The sequence below is a fragment of the Zonotrichia leucophrys genome, unplaced genomic scaffold (assembly GCF_028769735.1).
Source record: "Zonotrichia leucophrys gambelii isolate GWCS_2022_RI unplaced genomic scaffold, RI_Zleu_2.0 Scaffold_33_1714398, whole genome shotgun sequence".
NCBI classification, from domain to species: domain Eukaryota; kingdom Metazoa; phylum Chordata; class Aves; order Passeriformes; family Passerellidae; genus Zonotrichia; species Zonotrichia leucophrys.
The window spans coordinates 243,616-268,335 of NW_026992238.1; positions in this window are offsets into that span (position 1 = coordinate 243,616).

Here is a 24,720-nt window from a genome sequence, read left to right on the forward strand (position 1 = left end):
GCAGCTATTAGCACAGCTGGATAGAAGAAGAAGAGGCTGCTGTGGAGAAAGCTTTTAGCTAAACCCAGAAAGTTAGGAAGAAAAGCAAATGGTAAAAGTTAATGCAGTATTATCTTTCTTTTATTACTATGCTATTAAGAAGTCCTTTCCAGGTACTACTGAAGCAACAATCAGAATCACGGAAAGAGAGTGGATTCATGCCAGCAGAATCAAAGGACTTGTGAAGAAACCTGAAAAATGGACTAGCACATTTAAACAAAATGATGCCAAACTGACTCTCCAATGGGGACTGACTGGTAATAATTTGGAAAAACCCAAATGATCCAAGAAATGTACAAAGAATAACACTGAATTAAGAAGTAAGACAACGCTTATATCACCGGATTCAAGGCCTGCCAGAATAAAACATCTCCTTCGGGGAAGAATACTTCAGATAGAATGATCAAGACTGTTTTTGTATTCTGACTTTTGCCTGAGAATTGTACAGGGGAGAAGGGGAATTACCATTTCCATTAGTAAACTTTATTTGATTCATTCCAATACTGGACATGCTAGCTGGGTTATAAGTAAATGCTTCAATTGTGAGAATAATTAGTATTGTAGTTCACAAAATTTATGCTCTTATTGCAAAAAGTGTTAAAGTAATAACTTAGTTTTGTGGATGGGAATTATTAGTGCCTGTTGAATGAGAGATACCTGAAGAACAATGGGAAACCACAGTTAAGGAGTGTCAAAACCAATTTGCCTAGAAATTAGTTAAGAGAAAGTGACAAGGAAATACAGGGCAAGACCAGATTGGCCTCTGTATTTCACCATCGAGAAGATCAAATACACCTGCTGTGGGTTGGAACCTCACAGGCATGGGAGGTGGGAGTATAAGCCATACTGGACCTCTGTTATTCCTGTCTCTGGCACTCATTTGTTGTCTTTTCCCTTTCGGGATACCAGCAAGATCGTGTCACAAATGCTACAGAAAGCATCACGTGGAAAGAAACCAAAGTTCCTCCTTTATTACACACACCCATGTCAACAGCCACTGTTATAACCCATCCAAATTAAGAACCTGTAGGCAAAACGGAGAAAATTATTGGATTACAAAAAACTTAGGAAAAAGTGGTAATATATTTGGAATTGAATGTCCCAAAGGAGAGAGATGGATTTGTTTTACATTTAATCTTAAAGATACAGTTCAGGATTCGGTAAAAAAACAAATAGTAAACAAAAAGGTAATACCAGCACAGTTATCTAACTCTGTATTGACTCCAAATTATCTGTTGAGTCGTATTGCAAGAATCCAAGCAGTTATAGAAATGATAGCAAATAAAGCCACCCAGGCATTAATGTTAATATCAAGTCAGCTAAGCCAAACAAAAACTGTAGTGTATCAGAATAGGTTGGCTTTAGACTATTTATTGGCCAAAGAAGGGGGTGTTTGTGGAAAATTTAATATATCAGATTGTTGAAAATTGATGACCACAGAAAAGTCATTCTAGAAAAAGCAAAAGAAATCAAAGAAGAAAAAAATATATGTATTTAATAACCCAGGTACCAGTCCAAAAAGTAGAAAGCAATGTTAAAACCTAGCTGGTGGGGTAATGTATTAGAAGAAATTAAGATCTTTCATTTTATGTGTTACAACTGTTTTTATATTTCTTCCTTGTGTAATCCCCTGTTTTATTTTGCCAGCATAGTCCAGAAGATGCAAGTAGATAAGTAATATTGCTCAAGCCAAATGATTTACAAAGAATAAGAGTGGGGATCGTGAAAAATGCATGCATTTTATGATTGGCTTTTTGCAAATATTAAAATGAATATAATATGTGTTGTGTTAGAAAGTAATGCTGTATTAATTCTCTTAATTACTGTGTTAAACATAGTTTTAGGTTATAAAAGTTGTTTAAATAGAAACTATGCTATGTAGGATACTTTTTTTAAAGAAAGGACTTGCAGTGAAATAGCAGCCACAGGAAACCTAAGTCTTTCAGAGAAAAAGAATTTATTGCCCTCTTATCAGAAGAAAGGAACTTCTTCCCGCCTCGAAGGCGCTGTTAGGATTAAGAGGAAGAAGTTGTCGATGACCAGACAGAATCCTGTATTTGAATGGAATTTATGCATCATGTATGAAGTGTATGAATATGCAACAGGCTATTGTTTTTAAGGGTTAATCCTTTGTTAATGGGTGTCGTTTTTCGGGCTCGTGCTGCCCAGAAAAAGGTACCCGGACGTCCGTAACTCTTTGTATTTTTTGTCTCATATTGTCCTAATTCAAATTGTCCAAAGTATTATTACTCTAATTGTATTACTATTTTTATAACCATTTTATTACTATTAAACTTTTAAAATTTTAAAAACAAGTGATTGGTATTTTTCACATATATATATATAAACTCAGCAACTAAATTCAGATGAGCACACAGAGCTCTCAACAGTCTTGTCTTTACACTGAGTAAATGGAGTCCCTCATGTCTGCTGTCAATGAGGCATCTTTTCAAATCTTGAGTCCTTTTGAGCGTGGCATGGCAAAAACTCAAAACTACTTATCAAGGCTGAGTCCTATATATGTTTCTCGGTAGCATATTTTATTAAAGATTAAACATGCTTAAGTTGCAAAGTTTGCCTGTCCTTTTTAGTCCACAATTGAGATATTGTGTTTGGCCATATTGAGATTGCATATAGATTTTTAAAAATAATATGTATCTAAGATATAAATAAAATACTTATATTAAAATAAATATATATTTAGGTGCACCTTGTTTACCAAGAGCTCCAGGTCACTTTGCAAGTCACTCCATTATTTCTTACACCCTCAATTCTTGCATAATCTGCTAATGTGACATGGTGATAATTCAGTATAGCTTCTTCAAGACCACTGATAAAAAAGAATAGCAGACAGACAAAACTGATCCTGAGAGGATCTGAATCACTCACACAAATGTTTGCTGATTGTTCCTGTGAAAAATGCCAATCACTTCTTTTTAAAATTTTAAAAGTTTAATAGTAATAAAATGGTTATAAAAATAGCAATATAATTACAGTAATAATAATTTGGACAATTTAGATTAGGACAATATGAGACAATAAAAACAAAGAGTTACGGATGGTGTGGGTACCTTTTCTGGGCAAAAGGACACACATTAACAGAGGAGTAACACTTAAAAACAATAGCCTGTTGCATATTCATACACCTCATACATGATGCATAAATTCCATTCAAACAAAGGATTCTGTCTGGTCAGTATCAACATCTTCCTCTTGATCCGGACAGCGTCTTCAGGGCTGAGCGAGGAGGGAAGAAGTTAGTTTCTTCTGATAATGGAGCCATAAATTTTTTTTCTCTGAAAGATTTAGGTTTCCTGTGGCTGCTATCTCGCTGCGAGTCCTTTCTTTAAAAAAAGTATCCTACATAGCATAGTTTCTATTTTAACATTATTTTATAACCTAAAACTATATTTAACACACTACTTAAGAAAATTAATACAGCATAACTTTCTAACATAGCACATATAATATTCATTTTATTATTTGCAAAAAGCCAATCATAAAATATGCATTTTTCACAGTTCCTCTTCTGTTTGGAGGCCTGCCAATTATTCAGAGTTCACTTAGCGTGTGGCATTCTGATTTTTTTAACTTTCTAGTTTTTTAAATTAAAATGTCATAGTTTGATGCTGGCCAAACGCCAGACACCCATGAAAGTCGCTCACTTATCCTCGCCCACCACAGCTGGGCAGAGAAGAGAAAAAAAATATTAAACAAAGGGTTCATTAGTTGAGATAAGGACTGGGAGAAAACACTCCAAGGGCAAAACAGGTTTGGCTTAGAGTTGCAAAGTGAATTTACTACTAACAAAGTCAGAGGAGGATAATGAGAAGTAAAGCCTTCAAAAACACCTTTTCTTCCCTCAATATCTCCCTCCTTCCCACTGACAGCTCAGGGACGTAGGGCATGGAGGTTTTGGCCAGTTTGTCACCTGAGGTTTTCTTCCACTGCTCAGGGAGACAAGTCCTTCCCCTGCTGAGCCATGGGGTCCCTCCCATGGAAGCCAGTACGCCAGAACTTCTTTGACATGGCTCCAATCTTATGAGCAGAGTCTTCCCAAAACTTCTGCAACATGAGTCCCTCTCACGGGCAGACAGTCCTCCCAAGACTGCTGTGGCATGCATCACTCTTCCACAGGGTGCAGTCCTCCAAGGACAGGCAGCTCCAGCCTGGAAGCAGGGGCCCCCTACCTCCACCAGGTCTCTCACAGGATTACAGCCTCCTCCAGGCATCCACCAGCTCCAGCTTGGGCACCACCCCCATGGGCTGTGGGTGAATCCTTGCATACCGCATGGACCTCCATGGGCTGCAGGGGGACAACCTGCTTCACTATGGACATCACCACGGCCTGCAGAGGGATCTTGGCTCCAGTGCCTGGAGCACCTTCCCCTCCTCAACTGTGAAAAACACCACTCACTTGTTTTAAAATTTTAAAAGTTTAATAGTAATAAAATAGTTATAAAAATAGTAATAAAAATTGGAGCAATAAGAATTTGGACAATCAGAGTTAGGACAATAAAGGACAATAAAAAGCAAAGAATTACGGACGTCTGGATGCTTCTTGGGCACTAAGCCCCAAAAACCATGGCTCCTTAACAAAGGATTAACCCTTAAAAGCAATAGCCTGTTGCATATTCATATATCTCATACATGGTTCAAAAATTCTTTTCAAACAAAGGGTGTTTTCTGCTTAACTTCAGCTTCCCTACTCATCTTGTAAATCAGTCTTCTCTGGTTCCTCGGAGTCTGGGCCTTGCCAATAAGGAGGCAATAATTATTTACTCGGAATCTTGTTGTATCTCTATCCAGAGAGGATAATGAGAAGAATTTCTTGGTTATCTTTTCCATTTCTTGGGTCAGTTACAAAAAAGTATCTTACTTCACATAGTTTCTATTTTAATATTATACTATAGCCTAAAAACTGTATTTACCACACTACTTAAAAGAGATTAATACAGCATAACTTTCCAACATAACATATATAGTATACATTTTAATATTTGCGAAAAGCCAATCATAAAATACGCGTTTTTCACAGTTCCTCTTCTGTTTGGAGGCCTGCCAGTTATTCAGAGTTCACTTAGCGTGTGGCTTTCTGATTTTTTTATCTTTCTATTTTTTTTCACAATCCCTCCTCTTATTCTTTATAAATCATTTGGCTTGAGCAATATTTCTTGTCCACTTGCATTCTCTGGACTATGCTGGTAATCAAATAAAGCAGGGGATTCAACAAGGAAGAAATACCAAAACAGTTCTAACACATAAAAGGAAAAATCCTAATTTCTTCCACCAGCCTATCCCTAATACATTACCCCACCAAATAGTTTTTAACATTGTTTTCCAATTTTTGACTGGTACCTGGGTTATTTTTCTGATATCTATTGCTTTTTCTAGGTTGACATCCCTGTTGTTATCTATTTTCAACAATCTGATATATTAAACTATCCACAAACACTTACTTCTTTAGCCAATAAATAGTCCAATGCCAACCTATTCTGATACACTACAGTTTTTGTTTGGCTTTGCTGGCCTGATATTCATTCCAATGCCTGAGCAGCTTTATTTGTTATCATTTCTATAACTGCTTGGAGTCTTGTAATACAATTCAACACATAATTTGGGGCCAATACAGAGTTAGATTGCTGTGCTGGTTTTACCTTTTCGTTTACTAGTTGGTTTTTTTACCAAATCCTGAACTGTATATTTAAGATCAAATGTAAAACAAATCCATCTCTCTCCTTTTGGACATTCCATTCCAAATATATTACCACTTTTTCCTAAGTTTCTTGCAATCCAATATTTTTCCCCATTTTGCCTGAAGGTACTTAATTTGGATGGGTTATAACAGTGGCTGTTGACATGGGTATGTGCAATAACAGAGGAACTTTTGTTTCTTTCTATGTAATGCTTTTGGTAGCATTTGTGACACGATCTTGCTGGTATCCCAAAAGGGAAAAGACAACAAAGGAGTGACAGAAAAAGGAATAACAGAGGTCTGGTATGGCTTGTATCCCCACCTCCCATGCCTATGAGGTTGCAACAAACAGCAGGTGTATATGATCTTCTCAGTGGCGAGTACAGCGGCCAATCCAGTCTTGCCCTCTTTTTCCTTGTCCCTTCCTTTTTTCTAATTTCCAGGCAAATAGTTTTTGACACTCCTTAACTGTAGTTTCCCACTGTTCCTCAGGTATCTCCCATTCAACAGGCACTAATAATTCCCATCCACAAAACTAAGTTATTATTTCAGTTGTTTTGAGTTTTATCAGGATAGGGGATATATTCAGTACTTGACACTTCCTGCAACGAAAGCATCGATTGCATGAACTACTGTGGTGGTGTTCACAAGGGTCTCAGGACGAGGGAAGAGATGAGAATCTTGACTCCATGTTTCAGAAGGCTGATTTATTATTTTATTATATATATTATATTAAAAGAAAATGATATATTAAAACGATACTAAAAGAATAGAAGAAAGGATTTCATCACAAGGCTAGCAAGGAATAGAATGGAATGATAATAAAATCTTGTGACCGACCAGACAGTCTGAGACAGCTGGACTGTGATTGGCCATTAATTAGAACCAACCACATGAGACCAATCAAAGATCCACCTGTTGCATTCCACAGCAGCAGGTAATCATTGTTTACATTTCATTTCTGAGGCCTCTCAGCTTCTCAGGAGAAAAGATCCTAGCAAAAGGATTTTTCATAAAATATCATGGCTATAAACTACAATGCCAATTATTCCCACAATTTAAACATTTTCTTATAACCCAGCTAGCGTGTCCAGTATTGGTATGAATCAAATAAGGTATACAGTATGGCACTGATGGAAATGGTAATTCCCCCTCTTCTTTGTACAAGTCACAGGCTAAGGTTAGAATACGAGAACTCTCTGTCCAAAACAGTCCTGATCCTCCTGTTTGATGTGGAAGTATTCCTCCCCAAGGAGGGTATCGGAGGTGTCTCAGGACTTGTCCAGGTGGCACTTGAAACCACTGATATAAGCTCGGCCTTATTTCCCAATTAGGTGTGATTCTTCGTACATTCCTCGAATCATTTGAGTCCTTCTTAACCATTTCCACCCAGTTCCCATTTGAAAGTCAATTTGCTATCACCCAGTTTAGATGTGATAGTCCATTCCTCAAGTTTCTTCACAAGTCCTTTGATTTTGCTGGCATGAATTCAGCCTCTTTCCATGGTGCAGATTGCTGTTTCAGTAGTACCTGGAAAGGACTTCTTAATAGCACAGTGATAAAAGGAAGACAATACTACATTAACTTTTACCTTTAGCGTTCCTCAAAACTTTCTGGGTTTAGCAAAAAACTTTTTCCACAGGCGCCTCTTGTATCCAGCTGTGCTAACAGCTGCAGAGGCAAATTCTTCTTTCTGTGAGTCACAATTAGTTAAACAAGAAAGGCCAGGCTAATTCTAACATGAGATGTATCACACTTATTGTTTTATTACTCCTTGGGGAACACTTAATTGTTTTAGCCTTACAGACTCATTCCTCAGAACAAAAGCCTCCTCTTTTTAACAGCAAGAAAACAGAAAGATAAAAGAAATCTTGCTTTAAAAAACTAAACAACTTTGTGAGGTTTGGAGAGCCAGCGAGAGATTAAGGCTATCTCTACCTTAATTTTATCTCTAGCACTGGCCCATCTCTCCCGTCTTTTTCACAGCAGTGCTTTCAAGGCTGTCTCTCGCCCTTCCCCCGCTGCTGCCACTTTACTGCAGGACTCTGACCAGGGCCGACCCTGCCCTAGCGGGGGGGGGGGGGGGGGGGGGGGGGGGGGGGAAACTCGCTGACAGGTACCAGCACAGGGACACTGTGGGCATGCATCAGCTCTCTTTCTCCCTCTTTACCTCTCTTGCTCTCTCTTTTCCTTTCTCTCTTTTTCTCTCTCTCTCTCTCAACCCACTTGGCCAGGCCGAGGCTGCCATCCCGGACGCGGGACTCTGGCAGTCTGGGACCCACCCCTGGCAGCTCCACCACTGAGCCAGCCTGCTCCTGGATGGCAACCCTGCACAATCCACGCTCAGCATCGTCCTCGGGCCGGTGAGCACACCCGGCAACCCCTCACCCTCTGGGACCCTGGCACAACCAGGCCAGCCCCCAACCCCAGTGGCGCTCCACGCAAACCGCAGCCTGCACTGCCTCTACCAAGTGGACAAACACTGAGAGTTGCTGCGCCGAGTAACCTCCATGAATCGGCCTCTGCCGCAGCCCCTGAGACCCTGCCGCTTGTACGAAAGTGGCCAAACACCTCCCAACCTTGACAACCCCAAACCTGGAGTCCCCAGGTGCTCCTGACATTCTTTTTTTCTTAGTCAACATACCCTCTTTTCCCTTCAAGGTGGACCCATTCTGTTAAACCTTTTCGGGACCCCAGTTTGGCATTGAACAACCTCCGAACAACCATGAGTTCAGACACTTCCCTCTCCTTCACACAGAAACCGCATTCAAACTCCTGTCCTCCTCCAGCACTGAAACATCATCACTCCACATTCCAACATCCCAGAGTCTGCCAACCATCCTTTCCCCTTCTTCAATTTCTCTCTTCCTTCCCTTCTCACTTTCTTTTCTTTTCCCTATCTTTTCCTCTTTTCTCTGATTCAACACACCTTGGACTGCACTAGGTGTACACACAATTAGTTTACTTCCAAAAGTAAGCTTACAACTTTCTTCTACCAGGATTGCAGTACCTGTTATAGCTTGAATACATACTGGCCAGCTGTGGCTCACTGGGTCCAACGTCTTTGATAATTAAGCTACTAGTCTCTTTACTCCTCCCCACTCCTGAATTAGAACTCCATGAGCTACCCCATTTTCCACATTTACGTACAAATGAAAGGGTTTTTCTAAGGACAGTAAGCTTAAAGCTGATACTGAGGCCAGTTTTAACTTCAACTCTTCAAATTTAACATCATCTTCCTTGGTCCGCTTTATATCGTCTCCCTCTGTCAATTTTCCATACAAAAATTTTACTGCCTGTATGTACCTGTCAATCCATAATCTACAATATCCCAATAATCTGAGTAGTTTTCTTATTTTCCTCTTTGAAGAGAGAGGGGGAAGAGATAAAATTCCTGCAATTCTCTTGGGGTTGAGTTTCTGTCAACCCTTACTTATTAAGTGTCCAAGATATTTTACCTCTGGTTCTACAAATTACAGTTTCCCTTTTGATACTCTTAATCCTTTTTCCCCAAGAAAATTCAAAAGTTTTATAGTAGCCTCCATATCCTCAACTTCAGTTTCCCTGGGTAATAAAAGTTCATCCACATATTGGGTAATTTGTATTCCAGGAAGAAAACTTTTAGTATTGTTTCTAAAGCTTGCCCAAATAAGTTTGGGGATTCAGAAAACCCCTGTGGAAACTTTGACCATCTTAGTTGCTGCTTTCTCCCAGTTTTTGGATCCACCCATTGAAAGGTGAAGATATTTCGGCTCTCCTCAGCTAGCAGACAAGCCCAAAAAGCATCTTTAAGATCTACGACACTAAACCCCTGATGCTGGGGTGGGATTTTACTTAGATGAGTATAAGGATTTGGTACCACTGGGTAGCGAGTCCAAGTTCTTTGGTTAACCTCCCGTAAATCTTGTACCAAACTGTAGTTCCCAGTGGGCTTCTTTACTGGGAGAATAGGGGTATTATGAGGAGACATACAAGGTTCTAATGCCCCATCCATTATTAGTCTTTCTATTACTGGCTTCAAACCTTCCCATCCTTCTAAGGATATAGGATACCGACGTATGCGTATGAGATAACCTTCTCTCTCAATTGTGACCCTTATGGGGTCAATATCTAATCCTCCCCTATTTCCTTCCCCAGCCCAAACTTGTTAATTTCCCCCTCATCCTCTTGGCCAAGTTTTAAAACTCTAGTTGTCATTTTCCCTTCTTTTGGTATAACCCTTATTCCTAGTTTCACCTGTAAGTCTCCTCCCAATAAGTTGCTACCTGTCCCAGGGACCAATAAAACATCCCCCATTCAAATTCTAGTTTCTCCCTCAATTACCACATCTTTAATGTCAGGAACTGTGAAACTCTCTCCTTTTTTTCCTGTTACTTTTACAGTGTCTTTGCTTACACTATAACCTTTTGGAATATTTAACAGGTAGGTTATTTCTGCCCCTGTGTCTACCACAAATTGTAATTTTTCTTCCTGGGGACCCACTTTTAAAGTATCACAGGCTCCAGATGGTATCTGTCCCCCAAAATATAGAGCCTATGACTTCCCTATTCCTCATCTGTGCTCATGTCTTGGAACATTTTCAGATCTTATATTCAATCAGGACAATTTTTTTATAATGTCCTTCGAAACGACAGTAAAAACAGATATTTTAAGAATGCTCCTGAGATTTGGTTTTTATTGGAGTTCTGTTCTTTTCCTTTCCCCTGTCTCTATGACCTTCATGTCTAGGAGTGGTGCCTGGAGGTTTGAGATTCCTCTGGAAATTACTTTCTCACATAGTGGTTGCCATAATTTTTGCTTTCACTTTAGCTTTTTCTTCATAAATCTTTTGAGCCTCCTTTAATTACACATCTAGTGATCTATCATGCCAGTCTTCCATTTCTTCTATTTTTTTCCTAATATCTGGCCAGGTATTAGTGACAAAATTAATCCTTAACAGAGCTTGTCCCACAATAGTCTCAGGGTCTATTTTAGAATATTGTTTCATATTTCTCTTAAGTCTGTCTAACCATTCAGTTGGAGTTTCTTCTTTCCCCTGACGTCCCTCAAAAGACTTTTTAGCATTGTTATAAATGATCAAATCGATAGCCAAACTATTAAAAATTTAACAATGATTTATTAGGTCAATTACAAAAAAAATAGAATTTTGAGCAACCACCGCAATCAAGACAGCGTCAGTCCCGGGTACGGGCGCTGGGTGAGACCAGAGGTTTGTCCGACAGAGTGATGGTGTCCCCTCTAAGGTTCACACCAAGTGTTTCCAGCGTCCAGCTTATATACAGTTTATTCTGCCTGAGGCAAAGATGACCACATCTTTCTATTCACTTCTTCGAATGCAAATCCACTTCTATACATTGTTGCCGTTACGGCGTGGCGACCTGGTTCGGAGTCCGGCACGGTGACCCAAAGCCCAGGGTCACGCGGTCCACATGCACCTGACACCAATGTGGTGGACAGCAAATGGCGTTTATTGGGGGGTCTCAGGGGTTTATAATGGCTTGGGCAGTCAGTATCATTTCCTTCTGCTCACGTCCGGCTGGGTGCAGCCAGGCACGGAGCAAGAGTCTGACTGCAGGGTTAGGGGGGCTTCCTATCTAACCGTACAGCCCGAGATCTTCCGCACGCAGATCCCTGACTCTCCACATTTCCCCCCCCCATGATTAGTAAAAATCTTACAAAGCTATAAAATGTAGAGTTTACAAAATTTCATGGGTTAGTAGAATTAGTGTAAAATTGCAAGTGTGTTAGTAACTGGCACGCCTCAAAGTAATTGTCGGCGCTCGAGAAACAAAATGTTAGCCGTTTCTAAACGCCTTTTAACGAATAGCACCAGTTTGTTTAATATGCAAAGCCCGAAGATTAGGGTTAGTAAGATTATAGTGACTGGGCCTATTAGGGTAGAAATCAGGGTGGTGAGCCACAGGGACTGGTTGAACCATGACTCGAAGCAGCCCTGTTGAGCGTCTCTGTCCACTTTTCTTAGGTTTAGCCGATTTCTCAGTTCGGCCATGGAGTCTCTGACGACTCCGGTGTGGTCTGCATAAAAGCAGCATTCCTCTTTCAAGGCAGCACACAGGCCCCCTTGCTGCATGTACAAGAGGTCCAGTCCTCTCCTGTTTTGGAGGACAACCTCTGAGAGTGAGGAAAGGGATTTTTCTAGGGAAGAGATGGATATCTCCATCCTTTGCAAGTCCTCGTCGACAGTCATCTGCAGTTGTGCCAGTCCCTGATGTTGTGTTGCAAGGGCCGAGATGCCTGTGGCAGCGCCGGTAGCTCCTAAACCAAAGAGCTTTGTGATGGTGACACCTGTTATCACTTCTCGTTTGTAGAGTATCTTCCTGGCGATACAGGACTCTGGGGACAATTAGAACTTGGACACAAAAGTCAGTAGAATGATCGAATTTGTCAAGGAGTGCACATGGGCTTACCCCGGATCGTTGACAGACCCACATTACCAATGCAGCTGGGATCACCCATTGGAACTTCCCTCCCTTAAGTCTGATGAATTCCCGGCAGACGTTCCCCATCTGCTTTGCCAAGGTTGCATTGCCAAAGCATTTGCCTTGGCCTGTAACCTGACTTAGGGTAATGCCTCTCTGGGGGGTGTCCCATCTTCATTGGCGTGGATTGTCTGACTTTGAGAAGATGAATGGGAGATTGAAGGCAACAAGTTCGTAAAAAGGGGGTTGTGCATCATAGCATAACCAGCATGATTCTGTGAAGTTCGGGTTGGATTGGTTTAACGATAAGAAGGTAGCATTTAGCACGCTTAAGAATGGATTGGAGAGGGTTGGTTTGGCTAAGAGATCGGATGGGGAGTCTAGTTTGGACATCTGTGTTTTGCGGCTAGAACTGCCCTTAGCTGCGATGCCCTTCCTGGGTCTACTCATTGCTAGAACCGGATTGGGTCCGACTGATTGGGATATTGGAGCTGGGAGTCTGATAATTTGTATGTTTGCCCAGATGTAGCGACGAGTGAGATGAACATAGGCTGTCCACACTTTGCCCATGGCCCAGGCATCATGGGTTGGCTGCAAGATTGTCATTGTATTGCCTGTGCAGGTGTGCTGTTTCAAGCCTCCGGGCGCAAGCGCATACCCCTCCCTATCATATTTTGGTTTGATACAGCCGTGCGGAGTATACCACAATAAAGATGGGGTGTCGGCTGTAACCATTTCTTTGATGGCCCCCTCACCTGAGAGATGGCGTAGAACCCACCTGAATGGCTGGTGAGGGTAATATTTTGTGTCTGCCTGTCCTCCGCCTACTAATCCTAGAAACAAGATTACACAGAGATACCGTTGCTGCTTTGATTTTGATGGTGCGAGCTTCTCAGGGGATGTCTAGTCGCTCGATGGCCTCTCTCTCTTTCCTGGTAGTGGGGCATATGGGTTGCGGGGACGTCCAAAGATCCAGTCCTGCAAACAAAGTCTCACAATTCTCATGAATTTCTCTTTGAAGGTCTGGTTTAATAGATTTGAGTGGACACCATTTAATGTTCCCGTCTTTTTTAACGGCCGCATATCCCCGCCCCGTGAGCACTAGTCTCCAACCTTGTTCCCACTCCCCTAGTTCATTTTTGATCACCACCCGTGGGCCTTCCTCTAGTGCTCGAATGGCCCAGTGTCTCTGGGCTGGACTGTTTGTTTTATCCCCCCTAGGGAATTGATTTAACGCTAGCAGGGCAGTTGCCAGTATGCACGCCTAGTCACCCGGGGGAATGGCATTGGTGAAGCCTTCTGCCTTTGCTAGTACTTCCAGCTTAGTTTTCAGAATCTGGTTTGCTCTTTCGACGATGGCTTGTCCGGTGCTGTTGTATGGGATGCCATGCACCAAGGCGATGTTCCATCTCGAGACGAATGCTTGGACCATCTTTGAGATGAAGTTTGAGCCGTTGTCTGTTTTGATTTGTTTTGGCACTCCAAGCCATGCCATGGCTGCCAGCCAATGTTGGATGGTCGCTTTGGAATCGGTCTTGAGATGCTGTGTGGCCACAATCATGCCACTGTACGTATCTACAGTAACTGCGAGCCACGCTCGGGGTTTCAGCAGCTGGCATTGTGTAAAGTCTGTCTGCCATATTTCTGAGGCTTTGAGGCCTCTGGAGTTGACGCCACTTGACCACAGTGGTGACTTCTGGCAGTGGGGGCACGTAGCGACGACGTGCTTTGCGTCTGCGGTAGAAATCCCCCACCTTTTCGCAAGCGCTTTAGCTCCAATGTGAAGAGATTCATGCAACTGACAAGCTTCTTTCAGTGTCCATACGCCCTTTGCGGCGGCGTCAGCCTTGTCATTGCCTATTTGGTAGAATCCTTTGATCGGGTCATGGCTGTTGATGTGGATGACTGATATGGTGCCTTTCTGTGAATAGAGTGCTTCCTCCAACATCGTTGCCACTGTGGACACTGATACACCCAGTCCGGACATGGCTAGGCAGAGCTTGGCCACAAATATGGAGTCAGTCACAATGTTAAGGTGTTCTTCTGGGAACAGTCTGCACGCTAGCACTATGGCTGCTGCTTCAAGCTGTTGGACTGAAAGCATGGGGTCGGTTGCCTTGACACATTGCCACTGTTCCCCTACTGACATACTGCCGCCGCGGTGGAGGTCTGCGATGATGCGTCCATGAAGATGGTTGGTCCTGCCCGCGGTCGGTCGATTACTTTTGGTAGGAGGTCGATATCGATGACCGTGAGCAGCCGAGTCCAAGGGGGTTTTTCTGCGTAGCGAATCTCTCCTCCAAAGCCTGCAAGGGCCATGGCTAGATATTCTGATATTGTTGTTTGTTGTGGTGTGTTGCAATGTCCGGTTTTAAACGTCCGGGGCCCTTCCCATGTGTACCTATCCCTTCTCCCTTCCCCCTCACCCCTTGCTGAGTGTGCCCTGTCAATCAGGCTAACATACCAGCAAGGCGTCGTGTGATTCGTCGATTTCAAAGGATGCTCCTCAGGCCTGGGGGTCATTGGCCTGTTTAAGTGTCATCCTCCCTTGAGACCCTGCCCCCTTCACCTGGTTGGTAACTCACCTGTCCCCTCCCCTTCCCCTGTCCCCGAGCTTATAAAATGTGAATGAGACCATGCGGCTTCATTCTGTTACCAGCAGTGGCCCAGTGCAGACGTATCTGTACTCATGGAATAAACATCTGGCTACCTTCTAGCAGAATCCATTCCCTTTCTCTCTACCATCGCCAGAAGCTCTCTCCTGAGGAGAACGGAGTCCTGTCTTGTGCCCCGCTGCACTCTGCCGCCAGCCAAGGTACCACTGGGGTGAAACACCGCAGCGCTGCCTCTGGCCCAGCAGCGAAGGTCAGAACTGGCCTAGGCACCATCTAACTGGTTATATTGGGATACATATTCCAATATATTGGCGTCCCTGTGGGTGGGCTCGACTCTGCAGCCCGAAAAAAGACTCGCAGTTCCTCAGAGAAGCTTCTGCCAGCCGTGCATCCAGCTGAAAGGAGCCTGGCTTCAAGACTCCCAGCTAGAGACTTTGGGAATACTCCCAGAAAAAGTTTCGCGGACTGTTCGGTGCCTTTGGAAAGCCCTGCTTCATTGTGGTGAACAGATTTTCCAGAGGAAGAAAAGGGTAGCTTCTCTTACACCCAGAGAGAAGTCCTTTTCCGGTGGAGACCTGCCTGTACCCAGCCTACAGCTTCCATTTCACGTGAGTATCTCTGCTTTCGGTAGAGCAGAAGCTCAAAAACAGACTCTGCCGCGAGTTCTGTTCCTTTTTTGCCTTTGCATTTTGGCTGCGCAGCCCCACAGACGAGAATTCATAGCGTTCTAGTTTAGCTTTCCTGCTGCGTGTTTCACTGTTTTTTAGAATTCGCGCCGGAGCGAGATCGCTCTCTGCCCTTCCCCCCCCGGCTCAGCAGCGTGTTCAGACACGTGTTAGGAGACTCTCTTTCTCTTTCTCTTTGCGGGGGAGGGGGGGGGCTCTCTTTCCACGTGGCCGGAGGACCTGCGGGGTCGGGCGTGCTCTGCACACGCGGCGGCGGGGGGGGGGGCGTCCCGGTTTCGGCTGCCACGTGGCGTGGCTGCTGTTTCTGCTCCGCGGGGGTGCTGCATTCCACCGCGGGGGAGGCTTTGTTTCTGCCTCGGTTCGGCAGAGCGTGCCCTGCTGCTGCTGCCCGGGAATTTTAAAAGCAGTATATACAGCTGCATTGTGAAGCTTTTGTCTGCTCGTTATCGCTTTCTATCTGTGGTTTTTTTTAGAAATTGGTAGCTGATTTTAGCTTTGTTTTTGGTCAGGCGGGATTAAGTACTTTGCTTTTTAACATGGGTTCCAAACTTAGCATTGTACAAAGGGGAGTGTATTATCATATTGTTAGCATTTTAATCAAGAGTAATGTGAAATTCTCTAAAGGAAAATTGAAACAGTTTATAAGATGGCTTTTTCTGCAGTTCCCAAACATTTCCCCTGAAGAAATCCACAATATTCAATTCTGGGATAAAGTTGGGAATGAATTGATAACCTTAGGACAATCTGGCAAATCACCCTCAGCTAAATTTGTGTTCTGGAGTTTGCAAATTCGAACAGCATTGCTCAAACAAAAGGAAATGGAGAAAAAGCCAAATGTAAAGCCATGTGCCTCTGCTCTCCCTGTTCCTCCCTCTCCCTCTAAAACCCCTAAACCTCTTTCCCCAAAAAAATCCCAAGCACGTGTTAGCTTTTTGGAGAGCAGTGATGTCCAAAATGGCCCCCAGTCCATAGGGGGTCCGCAAAATGGTGGGTGCCACGTGGCATCTTCCCAAACCGGGTCTTCTTCTTCCCAAAATCCTCTTAAGCATTCCAAAATTCCTCCCCATCCCCCTCTCCTCCTGTTCCTCGTGACACCTTCCCCCCTCCCCCCCCCTTTCCTGCAGTACCTCAGCTCCGCCCCTCTACTCTGCCAGGGGCGGCTGCTGACGTATGACCAGGTGACCCCGCCCTCTGTTCCCACGGTATCCCCGCCCCCTACCAGCCCCTTGACCCCGCCCCTTGTTCCCACGGTTTCCCCGCCCCTTGCCGGCTCCCTGTCCCCGCCCCCTCCCCGGGTTCCCACGGTGGGGACACACCCACTGCCTGTCCCCAAACCTGTAGCTGTGATCCAATGCTTCTGATTAAGGGATACAGAGCAGGGACAGCAGACCCAATGCATGGTGCCATGTTGTCACTGGCCCCTGTTACGTTTCAGCCTGCAGCTCAAGCTGGAGCAGCCCCAACTGCCAATTGGAGTTCTTTTGGACGACAATTGATTAAAGAGATCTGTAAATCTCATAAAGAATATGGTCAACACAGTCCATATTTCCGTGGCCTTTAAATTCTGAATTAAGTAGGACTATTGTGGTTCCACATGATTTAAAACAATTCTTTTCATGTCTCATGACATCCACGGAATTCAAATTATGGGAATCAGCATTGAAAAAACTGCTAAAAGATGCTCTCCCAAGCTTACAGGCTGATCCAAACACAGCAAAAGACAACAATGGTAACCTTATTACTATTGACCACCTCTGTGGTGAGGGTCAATGGTCTTCTCCCTCAGTCCAAGCTGCTGCAATTCCTGCAGAAACACTTGAGAAAGTAAAGGAAGCAGCTGAAAAGGCATTCTTTTCCCTCCAACCTGAGGGGCCTTTTGAGCCCTATAGTAAAATCAAACAACTACCATCAGAGCCTTTTGTGAAATTTGTAGAAAGGCTAACTAGAGCCATTGAAATACAGGTTAAAAAGGAAAATGCAAGGGAAGCAATTTTAGAAGAAATAGCGTTCACAAATGCAAATGAACAGTGTCGAGCAGCAATCCTGAGCCTTCCTATGGAACCTTCCCCTACATTAAAAGATATGCTTCTAGTCTGTAACAGGAAAGTGCCTCTGATGACTGTAGCTGAAGACACCAGACCAAGGCTGCTGCCAAGACCACCTCAGCGTGTTGCTGTTGCCAGCCCTGCACCTTCTCTTTCAGCACAGCAGTACCCTGGGCAGCAGCGGAGACCGGCAATGGTTGAGCCCACTAAACCATGCCTGCTTTGTAATAAGCTAGGGCACTGGAGTAACCAGTGCCCCCTGAAAAGGGAATTTGATGAATTTAAAAATAGCAGGGGAGGAGAACTGCAAGCCCTCCCTGGGGGTCAACAACAAAAAAACGAAGAATAAAGCGCCAGCCTGCCAGGCGTGCAGACATAAAAGGAGCAGGCCAAGAGAATAAGGGTAGCAAAATAAATCAAGCGCGCGATAATATTAACATTTGTGTAAGTGAAGCAGGTGCTTCAAAGACCAAGTCCGCTAGTCCACTGTTAAATGTGAAACAAAATAACCTTTGTTATGATTTAAGTGATTCTGTATTAACCGCATCTTCTGTCAATGAGCCTTACAGGTTGCAGCTGACAGAGTCACTCCACCTGAAGGACACTGACTGGCATATTGTCTCTGTAAATCCTGAACAGAAGGTACTTGGAACCAAATTCGTTGTAAGTACATCATCACTGGGGACAAAAACACACCACAAGAGATCGAAATTGCTCCGGGATGACAACATCAGATCCCAAGCAATTTGTTCTCAGCCTGCACTGTTTCCACCCACCCCTGTTTCTTCCTAAGGGACAAATTGTTGCTCAAGCTATCCCTGTGCCATCTTTACCTGAAAATGTGATAAACAAGGGCCCACAGTCGCCCGGGTCCAAGTTATTGGGACAGATAAACCCAAATTGTGGTGCAATGTCAGTGGGGGTGGGGAGTCTAAACGCATTGAGATGCTTGTAGACACAGGTGCAGACTGCACAGTGATTCCAGTACAAGACTGGCCAGCACACTGGCCTTTACAAAATGTTGCTGGTCACCTTCGAGGTGTAGGAGGTCTGCAATTGGCAAGGCAATCCAAAAGCATTATTCAATTCGAGGGTCCAAACGGACAATTGGCAAATATCCGTCCATTTGTGTTAGATTATTCAGAACCTTTGTTAGGGAGAGATTTAATGGCCCAGTGGGGTGTCACAATTAATATTCCAGACTCTCCACAGCATTTTTGTGCAGCAGTCATTAAACAACAGCGCCCCACCCAAAAACTTAAGTGGAAAACAGACGAACCAGTTGATGTGAAACAGTGGCCACTCAGTAAACAAAAAATAAAAGTGCTTGAGGAACTAGTACAAGAGCAACTAAGAAAGGGCCACATTGTGAGACCATGTCCCCATGGAACTCTCCGTGTTTGTCATCCAAAAAGCTGACAAAAAGAGGTGGCGACTTCTCTGTGACCTCCGACAAATTAATAATGTAATTGAAGATATGGGTTCTCCCCAGCCTGGTATGCCATCCCCAACAATGCTTCCTCAAGATTGGAAATTAGCTGTTATTGATATTAAAGATTGTTTTTTCCAAATCCCATTGCACCCTGACGATGCACCGCGTTTGCATTCTCTGTCCCTTCTATCAATTCAGAAGCTCCTATGAAAAGTACCATTGGACCGTTCTTCCTCAGGGCCTAAAGGTATCTCCAGCTATCTGCCAGTGGTATGTCTCTTCCCTGCTTTCCCCAGTTCGTGCAGCCGCAGAGAAGGCCATCATCTACCATTATATGGATGATATCCTTGTGTGTGCCCCCAATGATGATTTACTAACACATGCGCTTGACCTAACGATCGATGCATTGATTGTTGCAGGGTTCGAGCTCCAGGAACAGAAAATTCAAAAGATGCCACCTTGGAAGTATTTGGGCTTAGAAATTGGAAATAGGACCATTGTTCCTCAAAAACTAGAAATCAATCCAAGGATCAAGACCCTTGCGGATGTCCACAAGTTGTGTGGGTCTTTGAATGGGTAAGACCATGGCTTGGTCTGACTAATGAAGACCTTGCCCCTCTTTTCAATTTATTTGAAAGGGGGAGAGGACCCAGGGCTCCTAGGTCTATTACCCCAGAGGCACGGAAAGCTCTAGAAAAGGTTCGGATTGCAATGTCCACAAGACAGGCCCACCGATGCCGGCCTGATCTGCCATTCAAATTTATCATCCTAGGTAAGTTGCCACACCTCCATGGAATTATTTTCCAGTGGGAGGAAAAACAAACACCTAAGGCAAAGGACACACCAAAAAAGGACCGGGACCAGAGGGACTCTCTCTTGATCATAGAATGGGTTTTCCTCAGTCACAAAAGGTCCAAGAGGCTGACAAAGCCTCAGGAGCTGATAGCAGAACTGATCCGGAAAGCAAGGACCCGGATCAGGGAGTTAGCAGGATGTGATTTTAAGTGCATTCACATTCCAGTTGAGTTAAAATCAGGTCAAAATACTATGAAAATACTGGAACAATTGTTTCAAGAAAATGAAGTGTTGCAGTTTGCTCTGGATTCCTACTCAGGACAATTTTCGGTAGCACGGCCCGCTTGCAAATTGTTTGAACAAGATGTTCAATTTACTTTAAAATTAAGAACTGCTCTAAGTAGGAGACCTTTAAAAAGGGCTCTGACTGTCTTTACAGATGCGTCCGGGAGGTCCCACAAGTCTGTTATGACTTGGAAAGATCCTCAAACCCAGCAGTGGGAGACGGACATTGCTGAGGTGGAAGGTTCACCTCAAGTTGCTGAATTGGCTGCAGTTGTTAGGGCTTTTGAAAGGTTCTCAGAACCATTTAATCTGATTACAGACTCTGCATACGTGGCAGGAGTAGTATCCAGAGCAGATCAAGCAATACTGCAAGATGTATCTAACATTGCACTTTTTGAATTGCTTCAAAACTGGTAAAGTTAGTCACTCACCGAGAGCAACCCTTTTATGTGATGCATGTCAGGTCACACACTGACTTGCCAGGGTTTATTGCTGAAGGCAACAGAAGGGCAGATGCTCTTGCTGCACCTGCAGTGATGGCCACTCTCCCAAATGTTTTTGAACAGGCAAAAATCAGCCACCAGCTTTTCCACCAAAATGCACCTGGCCTGGTTCGCCAGTTTAACATCACTCGAGAACAGGCAAAGCGATTGTGGCCACGTGCCCAAATTGCCAACAACATGCACTCCCTACAGTGAGTACGGGAGCAAACCCAAGGGGACTGAACAGTTGTGAACTGTGGCAAACAGATGTAACACACATACAGGCTTTTGGACGGCAGAAATATGTTCATGTTAGTGTAGATACCTTTTCTGGAGCGGTCTATGCTTCTGCCCACACAGGAGAATCATCTATTGATGCTATTAAGCACCTCTTACAGGCTTTTTCTTTCATGGGCATCCCCAAGGAGCTGAAAACTGATAATGGGCCTGCTTATAAAATCCAAGGAATTCGGGGCTTCCTGCAGCAATGGGGAGTAGAGCACAAAACTGGCATCCCCTACTCCCCTACAGGTCAAGCCATTGTAGAAAGAACTCACCGTGATATTAAAAGAGTCCTGGACCAGCAACAACAGGTTCTGAAGGTAGAACCTCCCCACATCCGGTTATCCAGGGCACTATTCACAATCAATTTTCTGAATTGTTCTTTTGACAGCCTGAACCCACCCATCCTACGCCACTTTGGGGGGAACAGTCACAGGTTGATGAAAGAAAAACCTCCAGTTTTAGTAAAGGACCCTGAGACTTGGAAAATGGTGGGACCTTACAAATTGGTTACTTGGGGACGTGGATACGCCTGTGTGTCCACCCCCTCTGGTTTAAGGTGGGTTCCTTCCAAATGGGTAAAGCCCTATGTTCCCAAAGTCTCAGAGAAATCTGCAGAAGTGCCCCAGGTTGCTCACGCTGCCTGGAGAAGGAAACGTCGCACGCGTTCTCTAGAAGAAATTCCATTTAAGCCTCCTGTCTGGAATAGTTTGTAATATATGTTTGTCTTAAGTTTCCTTTTACCGATTTAGATCCTGCTGTTCGTGTGCAGTCTCGAGACGCCATGAGACCGAGCCTGCTTCTCGTCCTACTTGCGATCATTTCTCCAGCGATCTCCTGGTTAGTCCCTCAGCCCAAAGCAAATGTATGGACCACTCTGGCCAGAGCCCTTGGACAAGATCACATTTGCCTCTCCACCGCGACAGCCTCGGACCCCCTGTCAACTTGCCTGGTGGGAGTTCCTTTTAAATCCTCAGAATTCCCGAATGAAATGTGGAGTGCCTTAAACGAAGTTAACTTACTCGCACCTTCCCCTGGCCGTTACCCTGCTGACAATCCTTTGCTGTTTTGGCAGGAGTGGGCGAGAAAGTTACCAGTGTCAAAAAGAGAGCCACAAGAGTTCCATCTCTTAGGCTCCATGAATGCAACCTTTTGCATTCACTTTAAATTCAATTCCCGCTTACCATATCATGAAGCTAAACCAAACACCTATCCTAACCCTAGCAACCCACTCTACACAGACAAGAACTGGTGTGAAAATTCAGTCCTAGTTATGCACTCATCTGGTGGTGATTACAAGCCTCGTGAACTCCCAAAAGGTGTGTTCTTAATATGTGGAGACAGAGCATGGGCAGGTCTCCCTCCTCGTCTGCTCGGAGGTCCGTGTACATTTGGCAAGCTGAGCCTGTTAACACCAAATCGAACAAATCTAATACACTGGCAAACTAAAAACAACACACATACATTGGCTATCAAAAAAAGAGACCTAAGGCAATTAGACCCTGACTGTAATTCAGAAATTGTTCACTGGTCCAGACTAAAGGCCACTGCAATTACAGTCTTTCTGCCGTGGATCTCGGCAGCAAAAACTATGGGAGAATTAGGCCGATTGGAATGTTGGGTTGCAAAACAGGCAAACCTCACTTCTACTGCCCTGAGTGACCTCTTATCAGATGAGGAAATTACCAGGCAAGCCACCATTCAAAATAGGGCAGCCATAGACTATCTGCTCCTTCTGCACAACCATCGCTGTGAAGAATTTGAAGGACTCTGCTGTCTCGACTTGTCATCAAAGGCAGAGAATGTCCATGCCACAATTGACAAGATGAAAACTATGGTGAACGACATCAAGAGAGAAACTGACGACTGGCTGGGTGGACTTTTCAATGGCTGGGGACTCTCGGGCTGGTTGGGATCTATTCTGAAAACTGTAATTTTAGTGCTGTTTATTTTAGTTGTAGTTATTGTAGTTTTTAGCATTGTTTTTGGAGTAATCAGACGCATGGTTCTCAAGTTAATCTCAAGCTCATCTCCCCCTCCTGAGGTCTACCATTTAGAAGCCCTCAGTGCTCCAGTGGATGACCTGGAAGCCTCAGTGGAAAACACTGACCCTCCTGTAGAAGAAGAACCGATTTACCAACCATGGTTTGGCAATCATTCTGCACCATAAACACAGTCCTCTTCTTTTTAAACAAAACTAGGGGGAGATGTTGTGGTGTGTTGCAATGTCCGGTTTTAAACGTCCGGGGCCCTTCCCATGTGTACCTATCCCTTCTCCCTTCCCCCTCACCCCTTGCTGAGTGTGCCCTGTCAATCAGGCTAACATACCAGCAAGGCATCGTGTGATTCGTCGATTTCAAAGGATGCTCCTCAGGCCTGGGGGTCATTGGCCTGTTTAAGTGTCATCCTCCCTTGAGACCCTGCCCCCTTCACCTGGTTGGTAACTCACCTGTCCCCTCCCCTTCCCCTGTCCCCGAGCTTATAAAATGTGAATAAGACCATGCGGCTTCATTCTGTTACCAGCAGTGGCCCAGTGCAGACGTATCTGTACTCATGGAATAAACATCTGGCTACCTTCTAGCAGAATCCGCTCCCTTCTTTTCTTCACCATCGCCAGAAGCTCTCCCCTGAGGAGAACGGAGTCCTGTCTTGTGCCCCGCTGCACTTTGCCGCCAGCCAAGGTACCTCTGGGGTTAAACACCACAGTGCTGCCTCTGGCCAAGCAGCGAAGGTCAGAACTGGCCTAGGCACCATCTAACTGGTTATATTGGGATACATATTCCAATAGTTGTTGACTGTGCAGAGAGCTGTTTGTGGAAAGGCAAGTATATCTTGGAAGGTTCGATGCCCAGATGTCTTAGGGCGAGTTTCCTGCCTTTCATGATGAGGCTGCTGAGGCACTCAACTCCCGGGGAAAAGGCACGCGACGGTTTCCCCAAGACCACCCATAGTATTGGTTGGGCCTTGTCGGGGGGTCCTTGGGCTAAGGCTCCCACTCCCCCCTTTTTTGTAAAGTGGACATACAGATTGACTGGAGCACTTGAATCCCATCGGGTGAGCATGCTCTCTGACATCTGACGTTCCATGGAGTTGAGCGAGCTTATCGCTTCCGGTGTCAGGGTTTTCTGCTCCCATGGGTTCTTCCCTTTCAAGAGGTCATTTAGAGGGTCCATGACCTCGGGAGGAATCAGGACGATGTTGCGGAGCCACTGTAAGGACCCTACCAGCTGCTGCAAGTCTTCGAGCGTCTTGATGTCCCGGCGGATTTTCATTTGGGGAGGAGTTATGTAGGAGCTTGTGATTCCCACTCCTAGAAAGGTCACGCACGGTCCCTTTTTTATTTTCGCACTCGCTACCTCAAAGCCATTTGTCTTTAAGGTCTCGGAGATGGTTGATACCAGCTGGTCCACTTGTCTCGTGGATGGCGCGGTGATCAGGATGTTGTCCATGTACTGTATGATGGTCACAGTCGGATTGCTCTGCCGGACTGGTGCTAGTGTTTGGTCCACTGTGATCTGGCAGATGGTGGGAGAGTTGACCATCCCTTGTGGAAGCATCCTCCATTGGAAACGTAGGTTGGGCCGCTGGCTATTTGGGAAGACGATGGAGAAGGCAAAATGCTCCTTGGCGTCTTCGTGCAGGGGAATAGAAAAGAAGCAGTCTTTGATGTAGAGCACTGCACAGGGTTGTCCTCTCGGTATCATCGAAATCATGGGCAGCGAAGTTTGCACGGGGCCCATAGGCTGGATTCTTTTGTTCACTTCCCGCAAGTCGTGCAGGAGACAAAAGACTTCACCAGACCGTTTAGGTATTACGAAGATCGGGGTATTCCATGGGCTGGTGGCGGGTTCTATATGATTCTTGTGTAATTCACGGCTAACTAACTCAAGGAGAGCAGTCATTCGAGGCGTTGACAAGGGCCAC